Source organism: Hyaena hyaena, unplaced genomic scaffold (genome assembly GCF_003009895.1).
Source record: "Hyaena hyaena isolate Hyena2069 unplaced genomic scaffold, ASM300989v1 scaffold_47, whole genome shotgun sequence".
In the NCBI taxonomy this organism is placed as follows: Eukaryota; Metazoa; Chordata; class Mammalia; order Carnivora; family Hyaenidae; genus Hyaena; species Hyaena hyaena.
The window spans coordinates 1,356,829-1,374,688 of record NW_024080679.1 but is presented as its reverse complement, the minus strand read 5'-3'; positions in this window follow the sequence as shown (position 1 = coordinate 1,374,688).

Below are 17,860 nucleotides of genomic sequence, written 5' to 3'. Positions count from 1 at the left end.
TTTCTCCTACAAAATCACAATGTCAATATAAATGACATACCACTTAATAATACTTTCTAATCTGAAGTCAATTTATCCCATTATTCCAATATTATTATTTTAAAAATCCAGATACATAAGGAATCACATATTCATCATCTGGTATTTCTAATCACATTCAAGCTAAAGCAGTCTACTGCCATTTTTGTCTGAGACACTGACATTTTTGAAAGGTGAAAGTAAGTGGTCTTGAATGCCCCACAATCTGAATTTGTTTGAATGTCCTCTTATGAATAGGTTCAGATTATGTTTTTGACAATGATTTTAAATAGATGATATACTTCCCATTGCATCACATTTAAAAAGTATTTTGTCCACTTATTGATAAGTTAATATTTGATCATTTGCTTAAGGTGTTGTCCGTGATATTTCTCCAATGCACAAGGATACTTCCTTTTGTAATTAATAAGTAGCCTCTGCAGTGATACTAGGAGACTGTATGAAAATCCTGTTACCCCGTAATGTTTTTGTCAATGGCTTTACAATTGTTGAAAATCCTTGATCAATCAATTATTTTCCTGGCTGTTTGCAAAATCACAATTTTATTTATATTTTTCATTCATTCCACATTTATTCCCTATAATGTTTCTGTAAAGAGATTTTCTTTCTCCTCCTTTTTCCTTTTTTATTAAACATGGACTACTGACTTTTTCAAATTCATTGGGCTAAAATCCACTAGTCGTCACTATTTTGATGTCACACTGCCCAAAATTTGGCTGTTGGGAGCCCTTCATGCTGGATTGTGGATTCTTCATTTTGTCATGTATTCATTAATTTCTTCCATTATGATTCAACAAGACAGCTAATGATAACCATATGTATTCTGCATCCAGACATGGAAACAAATACTTCAAAGAGTCCTGAATTCATTTAGTGAGATGTGATGTTTAGAAACCACATTCTGGGAGCAAGGTGGCCTCATCGGTATATGGATGTTACATGACTGCTTCTGGGCTCTTTTGGGACTTACTTGTAGTAATGTATGTGATTTCACTCCCACATCTCCAATTTAGATCCAACACTCTAACCCCCCCCCCCCCAAGAAATGTTATTTCTTTCCTAAGAAATAATGTACTCATTTGCTTTTCCCTATAATGCCCACAAAATAATTTGAGATTTACTATATTAATACCACTAACAAGAATAAACATTCTAAGTGAAGTTAAAGATTTTTCTGTAGCTTTTGTTCTCGGTAATTATTGTTGTTCTTAGAATATTCTCATTAAGGTATTTCAGGCAGAGTACTGTATTCAAAAGCCACTTGAAATAATAATTTTGTTTCTGGTGGTAATGTGAACTGTTTATGTCTTTTGCCCATTTTTAATTGAATTTTAATTTTGTTATTTTTGTCTCATTGTGAGAGAGCCCTTTATCTGTGACACATGTTGCAGTGACAACTCCCAAGATAATTTCTATAACCTTCTGAAGTTTATCTTACTTATGCCTCTTTCTCTCAGTCTCTTTATTTTTCTCCTCAGCTTTACCTGATCTCCTAAAAAGGTGTCCCTTTTTTCCCAGAGTTTTCTTAGGTAAAGAATAATCACTTTTCCAGGGCAGAAAATAAATCTATAATCGTTACATTAAAACCATGGGGGAAAAAAGTAAATCCTACAAATTATGACTGTTTCTAAACTTCAGAAAGGTATTTGTGGCAGAATTGAGCATTTGGTTAGATTCGTTTAGTCCTGGACTTCAGAGCTGTACCTAAACTAGTTGATTTAATTGTTTTTCCCTCAAATGAGAAAAAACTGTTTTAAAAGCAGCAAGGTAAAAAAGAGAAGATTAAAATGACCCAGATGTTTAAAAACAGTTGTCTTGAGAGAGCACAAGAGAAATATAAAATTTACAACAAAGAAAATTTCAGAAACCTTTAAAAAAAAAGGAAATTGGACAAAGATTCAAAATTATAAGTTAGGGGTGCTTGGGTGGCTCAGTTGGTTGAGTGTCCAGCTCTTGATTTTGGCTCAGGTCATGACGTCAGGTTCGTGGGATCGAGCCCCACACAAGGCTCCATGCTGGACATGGAGCCTGCTTGACTCTCCTTCTCCCCACTCTGCCCCTTCCCCACTTGCATGCACACTACTCTCTCTCCTTCTTTCTCTCAAAACCAAACAAATAAACCTTAATAAAACAAACAAAATTATAAGCTAAATAAAGATTAATGTAGAATTTAGGACACTTTCAACAGTATTCTGGAATAGTCTTAGCAGCCAAAGTAAAGAAAGACCTATCCTTTGTTATTATAAATACTCTCAAAACTGAATTTGGGGATGAAGAAATGAAAGCCTACCAGTTAGAAAATATCTCATATGTAGGAGGGTGTTTCCAGAGAATCTTAAAACTATAACAAGATGTAAATCAATATAACTTAAAGCTACTTAGACAAAATAATCAAGAAATTCCATCTATAAGGATAGCCGGAAATACTACAAATAGAAGGGCCCCTTGAGGAGCCAAAGTCCTACACTGGCTGAGAATCTGCAAGAACAACTTTTCCAAATCTGCCAATGATGCCACTGGGAGGGTGATACTCGTACTTCAGTATATCCTGTTCTTTCTTTACTCTTAATTATAAAATTATAAATGGGCAACATTACAGCTTCCTGCATTATATGGCTGTCACAACATCTACCCCTAAGGCCACTACAAATATAGGTCATCAGATAATCAGACAAAAAATGTGAAGGCACTTGAAAAACAAGGACGCAGGCCCCTTGACTTGTAATTAAAGTATCAAAAGAGAAAGTGGAGGTGAGAACAAGGATGAGAGGGAGAAGGCAGTTCCTGAGTAAAAATGACTGGTTGTGTCAATATATGTAGAAGACTGAAAATGATAATGTACTGTCAGTTGTAAAAAGCTTGTGGACAAATGGACTTTATTTACTTTATTCAGCCCGCTTGCGTAATAGAAATCTCTAACAATTCCTAAGTTCTTCCCCAAATCTCAAACTGTAACTTTTATTTTAGGATTCTTCTTAGTAGAATGCTCCTTTCACAAAGCTGACATCATTTTCATAGATTTAACAGAGAGGAACTGGGGTGCCTGGGTGGCTCAGTTGGTTAAGCATCTGACTTCGGCCCAGGTCATGATCTCACAGTTTGTGGGTTCAAGCCCCGTGTCAGGCTCTGTGCTGACAGCTAGCTCAGAGCCTGGAGCCTGCTTCAGATTCTGTGTCTCCCTCTCTCTCTCTGAACCTCCCCTGCTCACGCTCTCTCTCTCTCTCTCAGAAATAAATAAAACGTTAAAAAAAAAAAAACAGACAGGAACTACATTACAAAAGGAACTTCCAGGTAAAACACACTTCAGAAAAATTATTTTAGGAGTTTTTATGGATTTTCTATACACATTCACAGTATAACCAATCTAGACGTCTGAATATTTGCACTATTCATGGATCCAGAAGTTACCGAAGTACTAGCTGTGGTCACAGTAATCTCTCTGGGCACAAGAATCTGTAAACATAGGGAGTCTAACTGGAGCAGAATATCTGACCCTAGATAATCACTGTAGTGGGGTGAATAGTGCCTCCCCCAAAGTCATGTCAACCCGGAACTTCAGGATGTGATCTTATTTGAAAATAGGGTCTTTGCAGATGTAATTCTTTAAAATTAAGTAATACTGGATTAGGGTGGGTCCTAAAGCCAATGACTGGCTCCTCAGAAGGAAAGGAGATGACAGACAGAGACACAGAGAGAACACCATGTGGAGACAGAGGCTGAGACTGGAAGGATACATCTGCAAGCCAAAGAACACCAAAGATCGCTGGCCACCCAGCACCAAAACCTCAGCAGAGGCAGGGAACCCATTCTCCTTGAAAGTTTCTAGGAGGAATCAAGCCAGCGGACATCTTGATTTTGGACTTCTGGCCTCCAGAACTGTGACAGAATACACTTATTTGTTTAAGCCACTACATTTGTTGTGATTTCTTGCAGCAGCCCGAGAAACAAGTACAATCACACATCCTTCCTTTCACGCGTGTGTCCAAATTTAGACTTTGCTCAATAACAAGCCAAGCTTGCCACTCCTTGTCTCAGAGTAATTACCGACCTCAAACGAATTAGTGAAAACATCTTCATATCTTGTATAAGGATCCTGAAATCTCCTGTTATGACAAAGAGTGAACACGTATTGCTAAAAGAAGTCGCCAACATTTTTTTACTGGTTGATTATTTATTGTGAATTATTGCTGTATTATCCTTTTCATAACATGGTCCGCTTCTGTAAAATTCTTAAAGTAGCAGCTCTATAACATTTACTCAATTTAGCAGAATTAGGTGGGGCTTTTTGTTTGTTTGTTTGTTTTACTGATTGCCTATTTTAGGCATGGGCATGAACAGTTATTTTGGAAACACATCTATGACATCCTGAGTTAATATTTTTTGTTCACTGCTGTTAGGTTAAAAACGAACAAAAGAAAAAAAATATGGCAGACTGGTAGGGGGTACCTAGTGTCTTATAGAGTTCCCTCCTTTTCTTTTAACTGGAAGTCAACTGGCAAACTTGATGTCCTTTCTAAAGGCATGCCAAATTACTAAAATAAAAGAGTAAATATATATACTAATAGCTGGCATATTTTTAGAAGAACATACTTCTTTGAGATGTTATAGCAACAAATCTCCTCAGGTACTCTATAAAAATAAACAAGGAAAGTGAAATATGTGATGTATTGATGCTACCAAAATAATTACTGTAATTAATTAAAGACTCATTATGGATACTATGAAAATAGTTTTATTTTTTATTTTTTTAAAAAATTTTAATGCTTTTTTTAAAAATTTATTTCTAGGAGAGAGAGAGAGAGAGACAGCGTGAGCGGGGGAGGGTCAGAGAGAGAGGGAGTCACAGACTCTGAAACAGGCTCCAGGCTCTGGGCTGGCAGTCAGCACAGAGCCTGACGCGGGGCTGGAACCCACGAACCACGAGATTGTGACCTAAGCGAAAGTCGGACGCTCAACCGACTAAGCCACCCAGGCGCCCCGAAAATAGTTTTAAAATACAATAAAAATACATTAAAAGTGCTTTACGGGCACCTGAGTGGCTCAGTTGGTTAAGTGTCTGACTCCTGGTTTTGGCTCCGGTCATGATCTCACAGTTTCTGTGTTGGGTTCTGTGCTGACAGCATGGAGCCTGCTTGCAATTTTCTCCCCAGCCCCCTGTCCCTCCCCTGCTCACTTTTTCTGTCTCTCTCTCAAAATAAATAAACTTAAAAAAAAGTACTTTAGAAAGACTATAAAAATATTTTAGTATATCAGCACAGAAGCTGTTTTGACTTCTCACATGGCATAATACCCACCTCCCAAAAGAAAAAAAAATAACAGTTCCATGGAAAATTAAGTCATTCTCTTCCGGGTGTAAAAGTGTGACTCCCTGAATTCTGAGAAGCAGCAATGGAATCACTGAACTGTAAGATCCATGAAAATAAGCTCTGGCAGAACCCAGAATGGCTCCTGGCTGGCACCAGAAAACAGAAAACAAACTCTCAAGTGAATGGCTGCCAAAATCCTCCACGAAGCAAATCATCACGGTAGAGACAAATTGGCTGTGATATTAAATAAATACCAGTGGGAAAACTCTTCCAGAACAGCAGAGGATGGACAGTGCTTGCCACACTGTAACGAATACAATTAGGGGAAAACAATAAAAGTGAAACATGGATAGGAACACTGAGCATCTAAGGACATTCGTTGAGCTTCTCCAAATAAACTCTACAACTGGTTCTTTCCACAGATTATAAATATGAGCTACAAATAATATGCATATTTGGTGGATGGTTTGAAGCATTCTCCTGTCCAAAAAGTCACAGCATTTTGGGGCGCCTGGGTGGCTCAGTTGGTTAAGTGGCCAACTTTGGCTCAGGTCATGATCTCACTGTCCATGAGTTTGAGTCCCACATTGGGCTGTGTGGTGCCAGCTCAGAGCCTGGAGCCTGCTTCAGATTCTGGATCTCCCTTCTCTCTGCCCCTCCCCTGCTCATGCTCTTTCTCTCTCTCTCAAAAATAAATAAAGATTAAAATTTTTTCAAAAAGTCACAGCATTTGTAGTGCTAAAATATATATATATATATATATATATATATATAGTTTGTGTTTCCCACTTGGCCATTTATTCAAGTACCTCACTCACTTAATTACTCCTAAACTTCCAGACAGAAGGAAGGAATCTTGCCAGAACTGGTAAGTTGTATTTTAGGAAGGATCCTAAATGGAGGTTATCCAGAGTGTTAAGAAACAAGATAATCCACTAAAGCTGTCAGGAACACAAGGTCCTCGGAGCAAGGCAACAATAGCACAAAGTAGACAGCATCTACAGCATCTACCAATGGAATAGGATGAATGGGCCATACTCTCATCGCATGCTATTGTTCACTGTCCTTTCTACCACACTTTCCTTCTTTATTTATCTAAGCATTTACATTTCTGATTTAGCTATGATATTCTCTGCTCACTAATAAAAATGACTTATCTAAGCTTTAGTAGAAGCAATCATCACCCTAACTCAATACTTCAGGTCTCCTGGCCGGTTTTAGTGCGACAAAGTAAAAAAAAGAGAGATAAAGATATGGTACACAAACTTTACCAATAATGATATATTACACTCTTAGTACATAAGAAAAGGAAAAAGTCCTTACACTACAAAAAGCACAACATGCAAAAAGGACTATTTATCTTAACAAAACCAGGACACAACACACTTAAAAGTGCCTGAGGGTTTTCATTTTATCCCCCTCTATGTGGGATTGTACTCTTCAGGGGCACAACAGAATGCAGGCTAATTATCCTATGGAACTGTTAGATTTTCCCCAAGATTTAAGACTTTCTAATATTTTCGGTAAATAATATCACCTTACAAAGAGTCCAAAGGAATAAAACCTTTGCTGAGATTACAAATAATGACTGATGAAACACACTCCTATTTAAAAAAAAGGAGTCAGTCCTATTAAGGGACTTGAAGAATTTGAGGTAGTCTTAAAAAGAATTTGATCCAAGGGGCGCCTGGATCCAATTTGAGGTAGTCTTAAAAATTTTTTGAGCCAACTGATGGCTAAGCATCTGACTTTGGCTCAGGTCATGATCTCAGTATGTGGGTTCCAGCCCCACTTCAGGCTCTGTGCTGATGGCTAGAGCCTGGAGCCTGCTTGGGATTCTGTGTCTCCCTCTCTCTCTGCCCCTCCCCCACTTGCACTCTGTCTCTCTCTCTCAAAAGTAAACATTAAAAAATTTTTTAAAAAGTTTGTTCCTCAATTTGGCTGGTGCAGTTAAATACAATAGCCAGACCCTGTGGGTACGAGTTGTTTGTATATTCTTATTTGTGGATAAGAGTAGTATCCAAGTCATTATCAGTAACACAGGAGAATTGCATTTTCATTTGATCAGTGAGTGGGCATTCTGCACCATTTCTAACACTGTATTTTGACCTGGATTAACTCCGTAAGGGAAATAGAATATGTGCCTGTGGTCTGTGGAAATTAGAAAGCCTTAGAGGCACTTATTAGAAATTAACAAGTATTTAAAAATGAATGGATGGCAGCAACTTCTTACTTGACACATCCCCAAAAGCAAGGGAATCAAGAGCAAAAATAAATGATTGGGACCTCATCAAGATTAAAAGCTTCTGCACAGCCAAGGAAACAACCCACAAAACTAATAGGCAACCAACGGAATGGGAAAAGATAGTTGCAAATGACATATCAGACAAAGGGTTAATATCCAGAATCTATAAGGAACTCACCAAACTACACGCCCGAAAAACAAACAACCCAGTGAAGAAATGGGCAGAAGATATGAACAGACACTTCTCCAAAGAGGACATCCAGATGGCCAACAGACACATGAAACGATGCTCAGCATCCCTCCTCATCAGGGAAATACAAATCAAAACCACACTGAGATACCACCTCACGCCAGTCAGAGTGGCTAAAATGAGCAAATCAGAGAACTCTAGATGCTGGCGAGGATGTGGAGAAACGGGCACCCTCCTACACTGTTGGTGGGAATGTAAACTGGTACAGCCCCTCTGGAAAACAGTGTGGAGGTTCCTCAGGAAACTAACAATAGAACTCCCCTATGACCCAGCAATAGCACTGCTAGGAATTTACCCAAGGGATACAGAAATGCTGAGGCATAGGAGCACATGTACCCCAATGTTCATAGCAGCACTCTCCACAATAGCTAAAACATGGAAAGAGCCTAAGTGTCCATCAACAGATGAATGGATCAAGAAGATGTGGTTTATCTATACCATGGAATACTACATGGCAATGAGAAACAATGAAATCTGGCCATGTGTAGCAACATGGATGGACCTTGAGGGTGTTATGCTGAGCGAAATAAGTCAGGCAGAGAAGGACAAATATCATATGTTTGCACGTATAGGAGGATTAGGAGGAACTTGACGGAGGAACAAGGGGGAGAAGAAGGGCGGAAATGGTGGGGGAAAGGGAGAGAGGCAAACCATGAGAGACTCTTGAATGCTGACAAAAACTGAGGACTGATGGATGTGGGGGGAGGGGGCATGGGCATGGAGGAGGGCACTTGTGGGGATGAGCACTGAGTGTTATGTGGAAACTAATTTGACAATAAACTATTTGTAAAAAAAAATAAAAATAAAAATAAAAATGAATGGATGGACAGATCAATTTAAGAAGCTAGAATAAAACAAAATACATTAAGGAAAGGGAAAAGATTATGAAGATAAGAGCAAAAATCAATCAAATATGTTTTCATTAATTTTTTTCTATACACTCTATAAGACTATTTAAAAAGGTACTTCAACCTGAAAGATAGGTTGCAGTACCTTTTTAAATAGTTTCATTTCTACAAACATTTACTTTGCTCATTTAGTTGTCTCGCTTTCCCCATGGATTCTTCTGCATGGCTAAAGATCAAACTTTATTAGGTCCTGAGCAAGAAATGAAGAGAACAAGTAACATGAAGCATACAGGGCATATTAAAGAAGAGAAAAGGGATAACATTACAAAAATAAAAGCCACACTCATGGTCTTTTGGTACCTTGTTGTTTGCCAATTCATATGGTCTTGGAGGCAAAGCTTTTCTCTATGGGACAGCACAAATCCAGAAGTCCATACAAATAGGAACTATGAATGTGTTTGCAATTGTTAACGAGAGAAACTGACATATAACTAATCCTATAGCTCTGGGAGAAGAGAAATGTCCTATGATACAGCACGCAACTGAGAATCATATTTGTTCTTGGGGAATTTAGAGTACTGAATATCCAGAACAGATTTTCACCAAGATTGGAGGGTGTTGCATTAAAAGACACTTTAAAATGACATCAAGATTTCCAACTGATTTTAAACAGGTGAGATCAGTTTTGAAGAAGTGAATAACCTCTTCAGAAAATGTAAGTTTTGTTATTCAACTCTCCCCATAATTATCTCTAGGCTACTTACATTGTCATTTTGATGACAAATAACTCTGGGTTCTATGAACTTCCTCAGAATTCACACCCTACAACTTAGTCCACAGTCACAGAAGGGATTGAAGCATGATTCCGGGAAGGGAGTTAATAAGCCTATGTATAAAACCTAGTTCTTTTTTCTCTCTCTCTCTCTCTCTCTCCAAGCCCTTGTCCTTGTCCATCTCACCTCCAACTCCGTTTCTATCTCTACTTGTCTTTCTCTTTGTAGATCCAGAAGAACACTGGAGAGTTTCTGATGACACTTGACTTGTAGCAGCACCAAATCAGAAAAGCTTAAGTCTCTCTAACTCATGGTAACAGTAGGTCGGCAAGAAACCACGGGTGGCTTCAGAGTATTGGAAAATTTATAGGCCATCCAGTATGTTTAGAGAGAAATACCTACTCAGTGTTCCAACTTTCATTTTTACTCTCTGAAAAGCTCTACAGGGAAGACAAGTTATCTTCAAAGTCCACTGTTTCCTGTTAGGGTTTATCATCCACAACACAGGCTATGATTAAAAGAAACAGCAGCTTTCTAATCAGAAGATAAATGATTAGCTTAAGGAGAGACTGAAGTGCAGAACCTATCAAGAAAATATCACAAAATAAGTAAAAAGCCACTGGAAAGGGCCCAAATTATAAAGAGACACATATTAGGGACATGAACGAAACCTTAGACAAGTCTTTGGAAAATGTTCAGGGAGTCTCGTTAGAAAACATTTGCATCAAACTAAAATTAAAAATGATCGCAGAGAGTCATTACTTCAACTCTCTTGGCAAACTAAAGAACTTTGGAAAATGCGGTTCTTTAATTCTGAAATAACCTTAATAAAGAACCCGATCCAAACAGACATATCGATCAACCTATTCCAGAATTGATGCTCTGGAAGGTGCTCAGAATGTCACCAGTGTGCATTACAATGAGATACTTAAAATGCAGCAGTTCACTGGGATTTGTTTTACAAAAATAACATTGAAGATGCGTAAGAATTACTGTTTCGATCTGAAAAATAAGCCCCTGTCAGCCAAAGCGTGGCGACAGTGTGTTTTCAAAAAATTCATCACGAGTATGTAATTTTCCACCCAAAATACGATAGATGGCTTCACTCAAATAAATGGCTGCACTGGGCAAGATAGTAGTTGGGATGCTTTTTTCTCCTGGTTCAGTTCCCCAGTTCTGCAGCAACACGTATCAAAGGATTTCACCTTTGGAGGACATGAGGATGAATGGAGGGCCCGTCATTATGCTTCCATGATATACACAGCACTGCTGAAGACTTGATATGGTTGCATAAAACCATTAAGATGAGGGTTTATGGTAAGTCATACACAGAGACATTTCTAGGTTAGACCCAGATATTCACTGTCAAGCTTTACCGTGTTCTGGATGAAGCTGTAAGAAATAAGACGCACATGGAGAAACAGAGAAAGGCAGAGACTGTAGTCCATTCCTTTTTTTCCCCCTTCAAGTTTGTTCCTTATCAGCTTGTGAAAAGCTGTTGGAAAGTAACACAGATTTTGCTGCCAGGTCTGAACTGCAGGGGAGGAATTGGCAGTAGTAAAACCAAAAAGATTGAGCAAATAAAAGATAATATAGATTGTCTCCTGTTGTGTCTGTTTTCAAATTACTGTGTTTAAATGAACTTCTTTTTTAGCAAACTGTCTTTAGTCTCTTTCTTCCTGGCCTCCAGTGACCTTTCACTGGTTCTTTATCTTCTTTGTGCCTCAAAGCATCTGAAACTTTGATCTTTTTCTCAAAAGCTTCGTGTGAATAAATGTAGCAGACTTTCTGGATAAGCAGTTTGATCAGGTTTATGGCCTATTTGGGCAACAAAATGTAATTCTACATTACACCCTTATTTGATGATTTTATTAAAATAAAAATAATTAAGAAAGGCGGTTCAAAAGGCAAATGGCAAATCTGGTGCATTTCATCTCTAGAAGAGGGATGATAATCATGGAATCAGGCTGGCGTTTTCCGTGGTCTGTAATATCAATTTCAGCTTGTTAGAGTCACTTTGGAGAGAGTAATAAGATTCCGCCCCACAACTGTTTGATAAGGAGCAATGTGCCTTCAAAGAGAAAACCAGCACTTAGGGAAGAGGAAATGTTCACCATAGTAATGATTCTTCTCAAACAGAATGGAAATGCAAATATTTGACCCTTTCTAGACAATGAAGAATGGTAATGGTGTTCCACCTTATTCGGAAGGGCAAGGACCCCTGTGTTCATGTGGCCCCAATTCTTTTTGAAGATTATCTTTGCTATTTTGATTTTCCTTACTTAGAATTTTTATTATAGTTGCCCTGCCTTTATGGAAGAATGGATGTAACAAAGGCACTGAGGAGTTGCATTAATAAATAGGTACAACTCTATACCTACTTAGGTCATATATGTTCTTCCAGCATTTAAAAAATCTCCTCTATATGGGCTAGATTAGTTTCCTGTGGCTGCCGCTGAAAATTACCACAAACTGTGGGCTTAAAACAGGAGACATTTATTCCCTCACAGCTCTGGAGTTCAGAAGTCCAAAATCAAAATGTCTGCAGGGCTGCACTACCTTTCCAGCCTCTAGGGGAGAATCGATCAAGTTCATTCGTTCTCTAAGCTTCAGGAGGCTGCAGAAATCCCTTGATTTGTGACCTTGGGGCTGTCTCACTCCAGTTCCTGCCTCTGTGGTCACACTGACTCCTCCTCTGTGTGTGTTCTATGAACTTACCACAATTTCAGGTTAATCCTGACTTCATTTTGACCTAATAGAGCAAATTGGCTTCAATATAGTGTCTTTCCCCCATCGTTTCCCCGATAACTGTAATACTTGTCATGCCTATGTATGTTCTAAACCCAACAATAAATGTTATAATAATTGCTTTCAACAACCTTGTGATTTATAAAGAAAGGAAGAGGAGAGCACACGGATACATCCATAGTCTTTTATATTTACCCACAGATCTACTATCCCTATTTCTGATGCTCTTCGTTTCTGCTTATGTAATCCACTTACTGAAATGGAAGGGGTCATTTCCTCTCACCCGGAAGGGCTTTCTTTAGTGTTTCTTGTAGGGTGGGTCTGCTGTCAAGGAATATGCATTCTCTCAAGTTTTTGCTTGTTTGGGAATGTCTTTATTTTCAACAAATGGTTTTGCTGGATTTAAAAGTTTTGGTTAATTGCTTTTGCTTTCAGCAGTTTGAAAATACCATTCCACTGCCTTCCGTTGTCCAGGTTTTCAGAAAAGAAGTCAGCTTAATTTACTATTTTTGTTCCTGTACGTGATGAATCCATTTTCTTTGTCCCTTTCAAGATCTGTTTGGCTTTCAGGGGTTTGGTTATAATGTATCTAAATGTGGATTCTCTGTGTTTATCATACTTAAGGTTAGGTTGAACTCCCTAGATCTCCAAATTAATATTTTTCATCAGTTTTGGGCCATTATTTTGTTACCTTTTCCACGTTTTCTCTCTTCCCCCTCCCTCTGAGACTACTATTACACATCAGTTGGTATGTTTGGTATTCCCCACAGGGCTCTGGATTCCAATATGTTTTTTTAAAGAATTTTTAAAAAAATGTTTTGTTTTATTGTTTTGTAACTTGCCTAGATTTAAACTCTGGAAACTGCCTCCTGTGTGGTACTTATCTCCTGATCTCTTTCCTCAATTGTTCCATTTTTATTTTTTAAAAAACGCCTTTCCAGTGTTTTGCCCTGTGTTTGCAAGGCTTTCTGGTTAACAGTGATCGGGGCAAAAGTTGTACTCAAACACCCTGAGTCAGGAAAGTTTCTACTGCTGCCGGTCTGTCTGAGCCAGGGTTGGGAAAACATTCAGAAATGAGCTCTTCTGCAAGTTTCCTTTGGCTCTAACTGTCTGCCAGGCTTTCTTGGGTCTCCCGGCTCCTGTAGTTTCTTAGACAGGCAGGGATATGTAGCAATGTAATTTAGTTCATCTAAGGTTCCCTCATCTCTAGGATCTCGGTTAAATTCTTGGTTTTCCTGCTACTCACCCCCAATTGAGACAACGACCTCAGGCTAACAGAGTGGTAGGTTTCTTCCATTACTTTTATGTTTGTCACATTTAGCTGACGGTGTAACAGGTTTTGGCTTTGCATCCAAAATCAAGTCTACTCTCTCTAGAAACAAAGCTGATGGCTTTTGCATCCAGGAGCATGTTGGTAAAACCACTGTTCTTGCCAACCGAGCTAAGGGTTGGGAGAGGAGACAGCCCTAGGTGAGAAGTGCAAGTACACAGTTTCATTGTGCTCTTACCCAAAGAGGTAGCTGTTTTTAAAACATAAACACTCAATTTTGTTTGTCCACTTTTGCTCAATTTCCAGTGGCCTAAAATGGTTGCTTTTGACAACTTTACCAATTTTATATTTATTTTGGAGGAAGCAAATTTCCTGACTTTTCCACACATTGTAGCTGTTGATCACAGTCAATGGTATAATTTTAAGTTATTTCTGGTGCTCAATTCTACAAATTAACATATAGATAGAAAGACAGAGATATATAATATATATTATAGATAGATCTACATACATATACATCTATATAACATATATATTTTTAGTTTTGTATCACTGTTTAATATATAACAGAGCTCAAAAAAGTATGTTCTGCTTAATTTGAGTATGTGGTGAAGCCAAATATGAAGTTAAGTCTTCTTAATTCAAATGCTATGCTTTTTACATTACATCATGCCCCTTTAAATCAGAATCCAATTAAAGACACCTGAATCCAAGGAATTGGTGTGATTCAATGGAGCAGATAACCAACCAGTAGAAAAAAATGTACTTCTTTAGGGTGCCTGGGTGGCTAAGTCAGTTAAGCGTCCAACTTTGGGTTCAGGTCACAATCTCATGGTTTGTGAGTTTGAGCCCCGTGTCGGGCTCTGTGTTGACAGCTCAGAGCCTGGAGCCTGCTTCAGATTCTGTGTCTCCCCCTCTCTCTGCCCCTCCCCTGCTCATGCTCTGTCTCTCAATAATAAATAAACATTAAAAAATAAAAAAAAAAGCACTTCTTATATTGCCAACCTGATTGCTATGACCCATGGACAAACATAGACCTCTGTGTAGGAAAGGCTTAGTAATTTCTCCTTATCACTTCCCTGCTCATGGTGACATGTCCATAATCAACTCACTTCATCTGTCCTTTTCTCTCTACTTCTCTTATACCTCCAAAAAATGAGTTATAAGAAAATATAAAACTATGTGTTCACAAGTAAATGTTCAGTACTAACTCCTGAGAAAGGAAAATAGATTGAAAGTCACTTGCACCAGGGGCTTCACTGGTAAATTAGGAAACATAATAAACCTGCCAACAAATAGATGGATATGGAATGGATACCATGCAACAGATCAGAACTGTTGAGAGAGAAACTAAGTCTCTGCTTTGATGAAATTCATTTCCTGGAAGTACTGAAAATACACAACAGTCAACTTGTATTTTCTAACATCATTTTGTGTTGTAAACGTAGTCTTGGTTAATCTTTAAGCAATCTTCATTTTTAGAAAGACGTAAGAAAAATGTTTATAAATAATTTCAAGTTGTGTAGAGGGCTGAAAAAACCAGAGACCATGAGATTTAGTCTGCTATTCTGTGTCCTCCTTCATATAATAAAAAAATCTTGATATTTCAAGTTATGAGGTATATACATATCAAATAATTACATAAAAATTTTACTCTCAATACTATACATGAACATTTGCATTATTACATGTTACTTGGACATAAAATCACTCAACAGGAAGGAGGAAGATGGAAAGTGTATATAAATATGCACATTTTAATCCAGGGTATGAATACAGCCAATAAAATGGTGCGCTAAATGTTTATGTTGATTTTTGTACTCTTTGGAAACCGCTCCCAAGTTCCAGTGAGTTGTCACTCTTTCCGAATTTTTCTCAAGGACCTACTGCCATAACAAGTAAGAAATTAGGAAATGTGTGCCTTTAGACTTGCCAGTAATATTGCACAGGAAATGCATTATTCACCATTAGTGTACAGGATGAAAAGCATAAGCACCAAGACTGTCAGACAGGCTTATGGATTGGAAGAGAAGAAAGAGAGGATTTGGCCAAAGTTCAGCCCCTGAGCTCAGCCTTGGGCCTGAGCACCACAGAGACCGCCCACCCCACCCGAGATGTCTTGCTTCCACACATCCAAATGACACTGATTTACAGGGACTCCAAACATCTGTTCCTGAAGATGAAAAGGAGACTGTAGCTTCGCAGACTTCTTCTGTCTAGTTTTCCTCCGTGCACAAACTGTAGTGTGAGTTCTGATGTCAGTTTAGTGATGGGCCGTGCCATGGATTAGTAAGTTTGCCCCAAACTTTACATCTTTTAGTGTATTTTTACCTCTTATTAGAACACTGGAGGTATTTTTAATTGCTACTGTGACAAAGGAGCAAATTATGAAAACTTGTGGGTTTCCAAGGCACGTAAGTCCTTTATAACATATCATGCTACTACGGAACATGGATAGGGTGCCCTGTGTTTCCACCTCACTGCACTCAGTAGGTGACAGCTGCTTTTCTTACCACCAACTTACCAGTTTTAGGCTTTACATTTTCTTCAAGTACTGCCCATAGTAAATCTTGTACTTCTAAAACTAAAGTATTATTCTGCTCTGACGGCCCCACATCACTGATCTCTAATAAACTATTCACAGATAAACTCTGTATGTGTTGTCTCACATGGAATGCATAGTAAAGAAAATTTTCCCCTTTTTTTGTTATAAAGTTGACTTATTTGTTTGTGAGAGAGAGAGAGAAAGTATGCATGTGGAGCTGAGAGGGAGATGAAGAATCCCAAGCAGGCTCTGTGCTGGCAGCATGAATGGCTCAAACTCAGGAACCGTGAGATCATGACCTGAGTCGAAATCAAGAGTTGGGTCCAAGGGGCACCTCCTAGGTGGCTCAGGTGGTTAAGCATCTGACTTTGGCTCAGGTCATGATCTCACTGTTTGTGAATTTGAGCCCTGCGTCAGGCTCTGTGCTGACAGCTTGGAGCCTAGAGCCTGCTTTGGACTGTCTCTCTCTCTCTCTCTCTCCAACCTCCCCTCATGCTGTCTCTTTCTGTCTCTCAAAAATAAATAAACTTTAAAAAAAAAGAGTTGGGCCCATTGGGCCCTTAACCAACTGAGCCACCCAGGTGCCCTGAAACATATCTTTTTATTAACTTCCATGGCAGTTTTTTGGAGTTTGAATTTTCAAAAAATTTTAAAATTGTTTAAATTATAGGGCAGTTGACTTAACTTTTTCTTAAATACTGAAACTGTTTTGCCCGAGAGTTCTTTGCTCCTAATCTTTTAGTTGGAAAATATAATTTTCAGCATGAGTTGTGTCTTGTGTCACTCATTTGCATTAGAAATACTTCAAAAAATTTTAATTCATCAATGAAGTTTTCATGATTTCTCAGAATGATACCACAATTACTATGCATATTCACAAAAATGTGTGTTTATATGTATACTTCTAATATAATGTAATACATATATAATTTATTAGATAACTTACATTAGATAGATACAGGAATTTGGGCTTTTCCAGCTTGACCAAATACAATACAGTAAATTGTATGCAGTTTGAGAATGAGGTTAAAATTGGGTTTTCATAAAATCTGACAGATTGCACCAGAAGCCTACTAGAACTGATCCAAGAATTCAGCCAAGATGCAGGGTACAAAATCAATGTACAGAAATCGGTTGCATTTTTATACACCAACAATGAAGCAACAGAAAGAGAAATCAAGAAACTGATCCCATTCACGATTGCACAAAAAACCATAAAATACCTCGGAATAAACCTAACCAAGGATACAAGAGCTCTGTATGATGAAAACTATAGAAAACTTATGAAGGAAATTGAAGAAGACACAAAGAAATGGAAAAACATTCCATGCTCATGGATAGGAAGAATAAATATAGTTAAGATGTCATTACTACTCAAAGCAATCTACACATTCAATGCAATTCCAATCAAAATTTCACCAGCATACTTCTCAAAACTAGAGCAAACCATCCTAAAATTTGTATGGACCCACAAAAGATCCCGAATAGCCAAAGTAATACTGAAAAATAAAACCAAAACGGGAGGCATCACCATCCCAGACTTTAGCCTCTACTACAAAGCTGTCATCCTCAAGACAGTATGGTATTGGCACAAAAACACACATAGACCAATGGAACAGAATTGAGAACTCAGAAGTGGACCCAATGTATACAGCCAACTAATCTTTGACAAAGCAGGAAAGAATATCCAATGGAAAAAAGACAGCTTTTTTAATAGATGGTGTTGTGAGAACTGGACAGCAACATGCAGAAGAATGAAACTAGATCACTTTCTCACACCATGCACAAAAATAAACTCAAAATGGATCAAGGACCTGAATGTGAGACAGGAAACTA